The sequence below is a fragment of the Ictalurus punctatus genome, chromosome 21 (assembly GCF_001660625.3).
Source record: "Ictalurus punctatus breed USDA103 chromosome 21, Coco_2.0, whole genome shotgun sequence".
NCBI lineage: Eukaryota > Metazoa > Chordata > Actinopteri > Siluriformes > Ictaluridae > Ictalurus > Ictalurus punctatus.
In genome coordinates this window covers 9261453-9274781 of record NC_030436.2, presented here as the reverse complement: position 1 = coordinate 9274781, position 13329 = coordinate 9261453, and positions in this window count along the sequence as shown.

Below are 13329 nucleotides of genomic sequence, written 5' to 3'. Positions count from 1 at the left end.
TCAGTACCACTGTCATTTGTCCCATGCGCCGAGCCAACCCACTGAACCAGCTTCATGCCTGATGTGAAAGTGTAATATAGACTTCCATGGTTCTTGGGATGTACTGTTTCATTTTTATTCCAATCAATGGGGTTGTGGAACTTGGAATTTGCCTTGGACCTGCTCTCATGTGCTTGGATTTTCAAGGAAAAGATGTACATGAGATTTTTTTTTTTTAAGAAAAAAAAAACTCTTGACACAGGATGAGAAATATATGGAAATTACATTCTGTGGTTAAAACTAATACTTACTCTATACATACCCTAAAAGTTTTAAATGAAACTGAATGAACTGGCTTCTGTCTCAGTTATGAACTTGAAAAAACATGAGCACAGACTCATACTGGACAGTTGAAGATTTAAAAAAAAAAAAAAAAAACACCCGGTCTTTTCCCAGTCTTCATCTGACCAGTTTGAGTGAGTTTGTGCCCACGATAGCCTCAGATTTTTGTTCTTGACTGACAGGATGTGGTCTTCTGCTGTTGTAGCCTATCCACCTCACATTTTGATGTTTTGTGTGTTCTGAGATGCTTTTCGGCTCAGCACTGTTGTAAAGAGTGATTATATGAGTTACTATAGACTTCCTGTCAGCTCAGACCAGTCTGGTCATTCTCCTCTGAGCTCTCTCATCAACAAGGTGTTTCAGCCTGCAGACCCTCCACACACACAATGTTTTTTGTTGTTTTAAGATAAGATAAGATAAGATAAGATAAGATAAGATAAGATAAGATAAGATAAACTTTATTGATCCCACACTGGGGAAATTCTCTCTTTACAGCAGCTCAATTACACAAAACAGATAAGAAAGAATACACATTAAATAGGAAAATAATAGAAAAAATATCTAAAAATATATATAATAATAGAAAAATAAAATTCGGTAAGACATTTCCTGTTCCTCTCTGTGCTCCCAGCTCCCCAGGAGACTAATGCATAGAAGATAACAGATGCAACCAGAGTGTCATAGAAAGATTTTAGCAGAGTCCTACACACACCAAAAGACCTCAGTCTCCTCAGCAGGTGGTTGCAGTACATTTATTGCAGTACAATCCTCTCCATGGACTTCATCAGGTGAGAAGTTAAGGCTACCGGTCTGAAGTGGTTGGGCTCCCTAGGATTTTTGGGTACTGGAACTACACAGGAAGTCTTCCACAGTATTAGAACTCTCTCCAGTGTGAGGCTCAGGTTAAAGATGTGCAGGATGACCTCACTGAGCTGGTCTGCACAGTCTTTAAGCAGTCTGGAGCTGATTCCATCCGGGCCTGGGGCCTTTCTAGCCTTGATCTTCTTTAGCTCCTTCTTCACCTGATTGACTGTCAGAGAGAGACTGCAAGGGGAAGTTATTGATGATCCCTGATGAGTGGGATGGGGGGAGAGATGTGAAACCTTCTCGAGTACGGGATGGAGAACAGTGGAGAGGTGTGAACTGTGTGATGTTGATATCTCAGAAGCTCTGAGGGGGGATGAGGGTGTGCACAATGGCCCAGGAGGGAAAGGTTGAGTCACTGAATCAAATCTGTTATACAACAGATTTAATTAATTTGCCCTGTCACGATCGCTGGATACAAGGCCCCTCCCACTGTCTTTGTTCTGACCAGAGATTGTTTTCAGTCCCCTCCAGACCTCCCTCCTGTTGTTCTGTTGAAGGCGCTCCTCCAACTTTTTCCTGTAGAAGTTTTTTCCTTTCCTAATCTCCCCTCTGAGCTGTTTTTGAACCCTCCTCAGCTCTTCTTTGTCTCCCAATCTGAACAGTCTCTTTTTTCATTTAGCAGGGCTTTGAGTTCAGGAGTTACCTGATTAACACAAAACCTTCTTCTTAGGCACAGTGTTCTCCACACAGAAATTAATGTAGTCCGTTACACAGTGAGCAAGTCTGTCAATATCCTCCCTGTATGAGCTACAAAGCATTTCCCAGTCCGTGGTCTCAAAACAGTCTCTTAGTGCCTCATTAGTATTCCCAGACCATTTTCTCACATACCTTGTGATTGAAGGATGTTTATTCACCAAACATAGGTAGAAAGGCAGCAGATGGACCAGGTTGTGATCTGATCGGGCGAGCATGGGAAGGGGTGAAGAGCTGTATGAAGAGCTGAATGGTTTTGTGCACCGTTCTGAGTACCAACATCCATGCCACAATCAAAGTGACAGAGAACACACTTTTTCTGATGTTTGATGTGAACATTAACTGAAGCTCTTGACCTGTATCTGCATGATTTTTTTTTTTTTTGCATGGCGCTGCTGCCACAAGGTTGGGTGATTAGATAATCACATGAATGTGTAGGTGTACAGGTGTTCCTAATAAAGTGTACAGTGAGTCTACAGTGTGTCACGCATCATTCAGTATATCAAAAAAGGGTTCTTCAAGGGTTCTCAGCTTCCTGAAAGAGTTAAATTAGGAACCCTCTCTGCAAAGGACACCCTCAGTTTACAATTTCTGGACCATATTAGTATTTATACCACAGTGCTGTTGGTTCTTGATTTTGATTGGTCAGAATGTGTTGATTAATTTTCACAGGTTTATATTAATGTCCTTCAAGGGAGATTTAAATGACATGTTTGTGAAAAAAACAATCTAATAAATATTAGTTGAATTTATATAATTTATCATTTCTATATTCACAAGGTTTTTACTTAAAAGATACTAACTTGATTCTTGGATGTTCCCCAACAGTAAATGTAACTATAAACAGATAAAAAAGACATCATTCTACAATAAATAAATAATTGTAATTGTTGCCATACCTCCCTGTCACTGATTATTTTCCTATTACAGCAACCTACATTGTGTTTTATTCCTTATTATGCAACAGTTAGTTCCAGTCCACTAATTTGATTGGACGAGCAGTGTTTCAAGAGTGCTTATATATATTTAGTATAACAGCACCGGTACATTTATCACTCGGCCTGTGTTCACTGCACCATATATTCTGGTCCTAGAAATATTAAATATTACATCACTACGGGCTGTCAGTCAGTCTGTGTTCTTCTTTGGGAACTATTTTTTATCCAGAACAAAAATGACAAAAAAATATTTGGCCATATTGTGTCTGAAATGTCAGCTGTCAGCAATATAAATTTAGTTTATAGAACTGTTATATAAAATGCAATATCCCACTCGCACTCGTGCAGTGCAACACTCTTGCTTGTGTGATATTGCTTAATTTAAATTGGTATTTATTATTTAAAATGATACAAAAAGAACTGAACTTATGTAAGCATCATACATAAAGTGAAAACCATGCACTTTAACGGTGCAGTGCACAAAGAATAGTGTTCTGTTACTCCACATATATGCGGTAATTTAACATCACTGGGACGGAACTTAAAAGGAAGTATTCTTTTCACTCAGTCGTGTTTGTACAGGTGGTGTACTGTACATTTTATATGCTTAGTTCCTGTGAACCGGACACTATCAGCGTGTAACGCTGAACATTAGATCTTGCTGATTTTGGCACTTGCGCGCATTTTATCTGCAGAACACGATGACACGCCTTTAATGGGTAAAACAGAGGCCACTTTTTGGTTTTGGTAGAAAACATAGTCCTAATCTGGATGCATTTTCACAAACCATTAGTAGTTAACACTTTGGCAGTTTGAATTGCTTCAATCGTCTCTCTAAGCCAGCGAAGATAAAGATCAGAGTTTAAGCCTTCTCTTTGACTATTCGGTTCTCTGTGCTTTGACACGAGGGAGATGAACGAATCTGGAAGATACCAAATGATTTGATAATTTTACGGCGGGCATAGGTGTCTTCTGGTTTCACTTCTGTTTGGAAATGTCGTACGTGTTTCTGCCAAGCTTTACTATACAGACAAAAAGGTAGATATTTAGATATCTCTAGATGTCTAGAAATTTCCGTTCCATGGATCAGAATGGATTTGTCTTAATTTTGAGACTATATTGGATCAGAGGAAGAAACAAACAAACTATCACATTCACATTATACAACAAGTATCTAAACTTCATAAACCTAACTACAAGAATTGAAGCATGAAACCACATCCTTTTTGATTACCCTCTTCTTATTCTTATTCTTATTCTTATTCTTTTCCACCAAGGATAAATTAACATGGTGAAATCTCTCAAAACAAAGCTTTTCTTCTGTCATGTACACAAAAGTTTGCATGTTGTTTACGATCTTCTTCTTCATCATCCATTCCTTCATCCATGCACAACAATCCTCGTGTCAGTGAAGCATTAAAAGTGGCCCATCTAGCAATTTTAGGTTGTTTTCTGAGCTGTTTTTGATGTCCTGAGAACATGTGTACATACTGTATGTGTACATGCATTGTGTGTTAATGCCAAAAGAGCAGTCTGAATGCACCATTAGTTTTTATGTGAACAACATTCTATTAAAATTGTGAAGCAACTGCTAGAACTAGCACCTTTAAATAAGTTGTTAAAGTTATTTCTTAGGAATGATGCATTTCACATGAAGTTGTTATTGTTATTGATTAAAACATCTAAGCAAAAAGGGCACACTAAAAATGCTTCATATTCAACCCAAAACTTAAAAAAAAAAAAAAAAAAAAACAAAAAAAAAAAAAACTATATTTGTGGCAGCCTGGGAAAAGCCATTGTATGTCTCTGAGGCTGTATTGCGGCAAAATGTACAAGAATCTGGGGTTTGACGGATTATACTTTGAATATACTTCAAAGAATGTACTAGACTACTTTAGTAGTTTAGACTACTTTATAACCTTGCATTGGCATGTGCCTGCAAACTGCAAAGATCATGTTGTGTAAGGAGCCAGTTAAAGAGCATGTTTGCATGTTCTCCTTGTGCTTTAGGGGTTTCCTCTGGGTATTCCGGTTTGCTCCCCCAGTCCAAAGACATGCCTTGTAGGCTTATTGGCATTTCAAAGTTGTCTGTAGTGTGTGAATGTGTGTGCGATTGTGCCCTGCGATGGGTTGGCACCCTGTGCCCCGAGTTCCATGAGATAGGCTCCAGGCTCGCCGTGACCCTGTCTAGGATAAGCAGTACGGAAAACAGACGCATGAATGTCTAGCTAGCTACGTGTGATTTGATCGAGTCTTTGGATAGGCATGCCATAGAAGAATGGACATAAGCCTAATCAAATTCTGGCAGTCAAAATGTCGGCAATGCTCCTACGCCATCGCACAATCATTAAAACAATGACGAGCGCTTACAAGCTCTGTACAAATCACAAAGTTTTAAAGAGATGAATAACAAGAAAATGCAGTGAGTGACTTTCACCTCAGGTGATGAGACAGGGACTAATTTGGATAAATATTCAATAGTGTAATTCTTTGTCAGTAATGTTGTTTTTCCATAAGTAGGTTAGGTTATAAATGTAGATGCATGCATGGAATATAATCTTTAAATGCAATTTCTCCTTTTTCACTTCTGAGGGAAAGCACACTTCACAATTTAATGTCCGAAAAAAGTAGTGGTGCTCTGTAGTTTCCAGAATTATAAAAAAAAGAGAAAATGTCAAATTTGACAATGTCAGGGGTTTTCCCAGGTCACCAGACATTAAGAAAATGTCATATTTTTTCCATACATATACAGTGTTACAGTACATGCCAAAAAAAAAAAAAAAAACTCAAGAGCACAGCTTTATATAAAATGAAAGCTCTAGCTGGACCTATTTGTAAATACCGTAAGTGTCCGGTGAAGGCTTTTCAGATTACAGATGATCTGTGAAGATATGAGTTACTGTCTGTACTGAAGAACTTCTAGCTCATTTACCAGCTGTGCTGATGCAGATATTTGCCAGACTTTTTAGCTCACAGTGGGGACTGAACATTTGTGAAATGCGAAATCATTCCATGTTTAATGCGCAGAGTATCCGGAGTTGGTAAGAGTAGTGAAATTCTCAAATTAAAGTGCAATTACTTGTCTAAATAATTGCGAAGTTGAAGTACAGCTTCAAATCCTTCACTCAATTTAAAGTAGAAAAATTAAAGTACAAGAAAGATTCACACTGATTTTAGTGCTTCTTTCACTGAAGAACCAGGAACATGGGAAATCATTAGCTCAGGCTAATTAACAAAAGCTTTATCCCTAATATCTCATATGTTAGCTAGTGCTAGCTGAACGCTAATAGTAACAAAACAAACTTCCATGAAAAATACAAAGCGTGCACAGCAGATGTTAGTTACAGTGATGGGTGTTACATCTGTTAAAGCTTAGATTGGTTAGGGACTTAAAGCTCTCTGATGTAAAAAAAATAAATAAAAAAATAAATAAAAAAATATTGGTCAAGAAGGCATAGTTACTAATTCCCCAAATCTATGAAACTGCATTTCATAATGGGGTTCAATCAGACTAGACACAGCCAGGCCTGATTACTGCAAACCCTGTTCAATCAAATCAACACTTAAATAGAACTTTTTCAACAGTATGAAGTTGGTTAAAAGGTCTTACCCAGTAATACACTATGCCAAAATTGAAAGAAATTCCAGAAATAATGAGGAAGAAGGTGATTGAAATACATCAGTCTGGGAAGGGTTACAAAACTATTTCAAAGCCTCCGGGACTCCAAAGGACCACAGTGAGAGCCATTATCTCCAATTTTTTTGGATTAATGAGTCGAAAGTGGAACTGTTTGGAAGACAGGGGTCCCGTTACATCTGGCGTGAACCAAACACAGAATTCCATAAAAGATCATCATACCTACAGTGAAGCATGGTGGTGGGAGTGTGATGGTGTGGGGATGCTGTGCTGCTTCAGGCCATGGACAACTTGCAATAATTGAGGGAAACATGAATTCTGTGTTCTACCAGAAGACCCTAAAGGATCTTAAGTTGAAACGCAAGCGCAACTGGATTATGCAGCAAGACAATGATCCAAAGCATGGGAGTAAGTCCTAGTCCTAGAAGTAAGTGAAAAACTGATGTCCAGTTATCGGAAGCATTTGGTTGCAGTTATTGCTGCTGTCACACAACCAAATTTTAAGTTTAAGGGGGCAGTTAGTTTTCACATGGGTGATAGGTGTTGGATAAATTTTTTTGCTTCAGGAAAAAAAAATTAAGAAAAACTGTATTTATGTGTTTATTCAGGTTGTCTTTGTTTTATGTTGTATTTCATTTGAAGATCTAAAACTATTTAGTATGAGATATACACAAAAACAGAAGAAATCAGGGTGGGGCAAATACTTTTTTCGCAGTACTGTATGCTGCAATTGAGGTGAAGTTGCACTTTGTAATTCCCTACCTACTTGGTTAAATCTACAACACTGACCACAATAATCACTGTTTTGAGAAGGTAATCATCAAACCCTCATAGAATTTGCAATGGTTTTAATGGGTATAATGGGAATTGCATTGGTTTTAATGGAACCTGTAATAATCCCTTTGGGTATTTATAACAGTCCCTTACTGGTATTTTGTTGCCTTACACTGATGGCATGCTATGTCTGGTGGATACCATTAAGGACCAATAATGGTAATGTTTTAATGGTTAGCTGACGGTTTGTAATGGTATTTGTTGTTAGAATTTCTATAATGTATTGTTCTATTGTTTTTTTAAGCAGGGATGTTACAGTTATAACTAACATTAGCCAGTTATCTTATTGCCATTATCCACTACCTTGATGCTAATCTACTCATAATTATCCACTGTTATTGCTGTACCTGCAAGTCCTAAAGGTTGCGCCGGTAGCCACTCACTCCTGTAACTGTAAAAGTTTTTTAGTTAAAGTAATATTTATGAGCTTCATGTGTACTGACGGAGAAAACAAAAAACTAGCTTTCATGGAGGTGTCCATCTGGGTGGGAAATTATGTTATTATAACTTGCAAATTACCACTTGCAAGGAACCATGTATGCAGCAGTAGCCTTTTTATGCTTACAGCTCCAGTTCTTTTGCTATGCCTTGTAGCTGCTGACGTTTAACAAATTGGTCACAGATGGTATACTGAGAAAATGTGTTTCTTGGACATTTAAACCTACCTATTCACAAAACTATTCCCAGCAGTGAGAAAAAGTCTTGTGTGGCTTCATTTATTGTTACATCCTGTGTGAAACTGAACTTCATTGCACTTCACTGAGGTGTTCTCCAAATGTTTGTATTAAAAGTTGTGTTTGGCATAAAAGAACTTTATTTTAATGGCATGTTGTAGGAAAGAGACAGTGGTGTATTCTCACCGCTGGTAAAAGACCAGTTCGACTGCTTGTTAATTATGCTTCAATCGTTAATTGGAAAAACTTGACCAACGACATGGAAAAGTCCATTCAACTTGGAATTTCTAGTGGGGAATTTGAGCAACATCCACCTAAGCTGAGTTTTATTTTATTTTATTTTATTTATTACATTTTATTAAATAAACACACATGGTGTCACAACAATATGGCAGTGCATACAGTCAACAGTATACAGACTTCCATTGCATCATTTTCTATTTGATAAAACCTGATTTTACTTTATATAAAGCTTTTGTCTTGTAAAAATGGAATTTATGCTTGTTTTGGTGTGGCCCGTGTTCGGCATTGAATTTATTTGTGATGTCACACTCCACAGTAGTGGTTCATGGCTCATATGAAAGTAGACACTAAGTGCTTTAAGAATTTGCACTTTTTCATAAGTATTTCTTTATTTTTTTTACCTAGCCTACTAAGATTATATGTTATTATTTTATTGTTGCAGTTGTATACCGTGTACTATCAAAAAAAAAAATATTGTGCTGTACATTTTATCTCTGTACCAATGTTATTGTGGAGAGGTATGAATTGTTTGAGGTATGAACTCCCAGCAGGGGACTCCCACCCATCCCCTTTCCCATCGCCCTGTTCACCAGTGGCTAAACACAGTCACGATAGTCTAGACACAGAAACACAACAGTGTCCTGACTAATCTTATATCAGACTTGCTGAGATAAAATAATTAATTTCTTTATACTGATTGAAAATGTCCGATATGTCCATTTAAGTCCAATAAGGCTAGTGCACTGTGAGAAAGGGTTAAGATTTGTAACAGAACTCTGTTGATTTCATCCTAATTGTATTAACTATATGTACAAACTTTTGTATATGTATAAGTACTAACATATGTATAATTACAAGTACAAACTTTATGAGCAAAGATGGCCGTCTAAAAACAATGACCCGCTTGTCTTCATCATTTCTTAAGATCATGTAGAAACAATTAATGTAGAACTTCTTTATATGTTTTTAAAAGTCAGAGACTAGCTATACAAAAACCTAGAATGTGTTTCGATTGGAAAAAATCAAAACTGAACTTTCCAAGGATTGCAGCATTAAGTCTACTTTTCAAAAGTCATAAGTTCTTTAGCTGAGAACAATGTAAACTGTGCTTATTGTGGATACGTAATTTCTGTGGTTTTAGCTGGGTTTTCTGGCTGGCACAAAATTTCAGGAGATACTGGCTGCAGTTCAAATCACAGGTTAATATTAATGTACTTGTATTAATTAAAATGTTTTATTTGTCTCATACACAACCATACACAGTACGACATGTAGTGAAATGCTTTTTATTACTGTCAGTGACATTGAATAGTATTTACATAGAGTTTAAAAAAGGGAACGTATTTTTAAAAATATATAATGTGAGGATGTAAAGATCGGTGGCAGCAACAGTTTGACTATAGTTGGTATAAAGTGCAGATATCTGCAGTTGTTTGGTGCAATATAATGCTGTGCAACATTAAGCTTAGGTAGTTGTACTGAAATTACCCAGATATATAATAAATATTTATAAATGAAGGATAAATTGTAATACAGGATATAAATTGGTTACTGAAGATGAATGAATAGAGGAAACACTAGTCCTTGGTGTTGTCCTGGTTGAGGGCTCAAATGGCCTGTGGATGTTCTCTTGGCACCAGCTCCAGGCTTTTAATTTCCTCCACGTGCGCCTTTTTGTTGTTATCAGAGATCAGGCCCACCACTTATTCTACCACTGGTTCTAATACATTATAGTTTCTATAGTAACAAATTATACAGGGACTTGTATTCTGTACATTCAACATAATCTAAACCTTAAATAATGACATTAAATAGTTATACAAATCCATTAAATAATAAATAGATTTGTAAAAATCCAATGCATTCTAACAAATGAAAACGTATAATCGTTAACATTTATAGAAAGAATCTCCAGTGTTAGTCAGGACCACCATGGGAAAGTCTTGGTTTGGAGTTTGGATCTTGTTATTGTCTTTTTAACAAGAGAAACAATGAGAGGCTGTTTATTGCTGTTACAACTTAAGAACTTCTTGGTTTGTAAACGTACCCTAAATGTAACTGTAAATGGATAAAAAGTGCAATATGTCTAATAAGTTTACTGTGAAAACTCTCCCCTCTCTGTGAACACCCACCCCCACCCCCCTCTGTTTCATGGTTCCTATGTTGGCACCTTTTTCTAACCCCTCACCACTTGCTCATTCCTTTGTCTCCCCGAATACCATTTGTGCACATTTACATACCTTCCTGTTTCATGCAAATATGCCCTTCCACCTAGCCAATCAATAGTTAACCCATTGTCTCTGTTGTGTGCCAAGCCTGATATATACTCAGCCTTTCTTTGAATACATCAGAGATCTTGCCTTTTGAACTTTGTGTGTCTGTATGTTCTTTGGCTAACTCTCCCAAGCTTGGTGCAGGAAGTGTGTCTTTCTTATGTCTTTTCGGAATCGTAACCAGGAGATTCTCTATTTTCAAATCCTAACAGTTTTTGGGGGCTTGTCCCAGGATATAGATTCACAAATCCTAACAGTATCATTCATTAATAAATGAATAATTGTAATCGTTGGAGAATTGCTGTGGAGAAATAAAACTCTTTGGAAAAAACTTCATAATAGTAACAGTAGCTCATCTTCACACTACCCCAATGCTAATTATTTTCCTTTAACACCACACCACAGACTGTTTTATTCCTTTCTTACAGCTCCTTTGAATCAAGTCAGTGCTCTCAAATGAAATAAAGGGGCTCCTTGCTGACAACTTTTAAACATTGAGCTAAGATTATGTTTGGCTTGTACACTGAAAAATCAGGAATATCCATAAACACAGTGTTCTCAAGAACCACAAAACTTTGAAGCATGTAATTTCATTTCAGACAGTATTTGGTATTCCCAAATACCATATGTCCAAAAGGCAAACCAATCAAATTGACCAGAAGTGCTCTGAATACAAATTTTCATAAAGGTCTGTGAAGAGAAATGTGTTATTACATTATTCTACCATCAATGTGCTTCTTTAAAAAAAAAAAAAAAAAAAAAAATTGTATTCAATGAGGACAGAGTTTATAAAAATACTCTTGTCTTCACTGCAGGAGGTAAATGTGGTATTCTAATTTCTTAGAAAATTACACACTATTATTTAACAATAAAGGAGATGTGAGGTTAAAGTACATTTATCAAACTTCTTCCGATCAAAGTTGGAGCGTATGGTGTCAGTTTTCAATATGTACACGTCACATTCCTCTAAACCTGGCGCTAAAATCACTCACTTGTACACTTGGTCCACTGCCATACAGTATTAAAACTGATATGTAATCCCCTCATAGCATTTTCCCCTTACTTTGGTAAAGCTTTAATCTGTAAAGTAGTTAACATCAAGAGCTGTTGTTCAAACCTACAACACATGCTGAATCAGGAAATTTCCAACAAGCAAGTAAACTATAGGCCTTCTGGGATTCCTGTACCGTGAAAGTGTTTCCTACCCAGCTAATAACAAAAAATATAAAAAGAGTTTCCTGAGTCATTAGTTGGATATGACATCCCATGACGGTTGTTAAAAGGAAACGTTTTGTAAACAGATACAGCACTGCAAACGCATGAGCCTAGTACTCACACATTGCATCTAAGAAGAACATGAAAAGCACAATTCCTCTCTGTGTCATGTCACGGCAAACTAGCGACTCCATTTCCCAGAATGCACCGCAAACTACAAACATGGCCTATGACTACAACTCCCGAAGCAACACACAGACACGTCACCTTCTCCTGAGGACTAATCAGACACACCTGTTCCCAGTTACACTCTAAATCACACCACACATAAAAGAGACTACTCATTCACTACTTTTTAGTGAAGTATTATGCTCAGTTTCATGTCTCTAAGCCTTGATTTTGTGTTGTTATTCTGGTTTTGACTCTGCAGCAGGAGAGTTAGGGGAATGTCATGCCAGGTTAACAAGGCATGTCTGGCCAGCATTTGACTCAGTCCAGTTTACCCAGTTTATTGCCTTAGACACCCTAACCCTAACCCTCCTGGACCCAAATTATGGATTGTTCAACTACTCACGGCAGTTCCTGTTCCACTACCAGTTATAGTTTTTGAGTCTGGCGAACCCCAAATCTGGCGAACCCCAAGCCTGACAAGAGGCAGTGGCTCAGGTTCATGGTGTCATGGTTCTATGGCCCGGCCCGCCAGTGGGTGGAGCATCTAGCCAGTACAGGGTCCAGGGCACTCAATAATGTAACTCAGTATGTGGAACTATTTATAAAGGAGTTTGGGGGTCCAGGACATAACTACAACCTGGATTAACTTTTTAGGGGAGTCAACATGACGAGCAAGCCTGATCTGCCATTCCACACTTTTTATAGTAGATCGACAGGGTGGCTTCCACAGCTCAGCTCCAACTCCAGGCCAACAGGGCAGTGATGGGGGTGACACAGGCGTGCAAGATTAAGGGCTGCCTTAATGGAACCAAGCTGCACTGCCCAACCTGTACTAAACAAGGGATACCAAGATCACATTTCTGCTCTCAGGAATGTTTCAAAGCAGCTGTAGTACCCACAAATGGCTCCGCAAGAGGAGCGCTCCAGTCTGAGATCCATGATGTGGTCTCCACTTCAGAGCTCCAGCTGGAGGTCAAAATGGTGACCTCATCTCCAGAGCTCCTACCAGAGGTCAACGTGGCGACCTCATTTCCAGAGCTCCAGTCTGAGACCCGCAAGGTGGTCTCCCCTTGCTGATCTCCAGCTGGAGGTCAACGTGACAACCTCGGCTCCAGAGTTCCAGCCTGAGACCCAAGAGGCGGTCTCACCTGCAGAGTTTCAGCATGAGGTCAACGAGGCAACCTCATTCCTAGAGCCACAGCCGGAGATCAACATGGCAACCTCCTCCCCAGAGCTCCAGCATGAGACCCACAAGGTGGTCTCATAACTAGAGCTCCCTCGTCAAGTTCCAGTCGAAGGCCGAAGAGACAACGACCCAAGCCATGTTCCTGTCTGAGGGTGACGATATGGCCTCCCAAGCCATGGTCATGTCTGAGGTCGACGAGACAGCCTCCCAAGCCATGGTACCGTCTGAGGGCGACGTCAAGGCCTCCCAAGCCATTGGCCTGTCTGATGGCGACGTC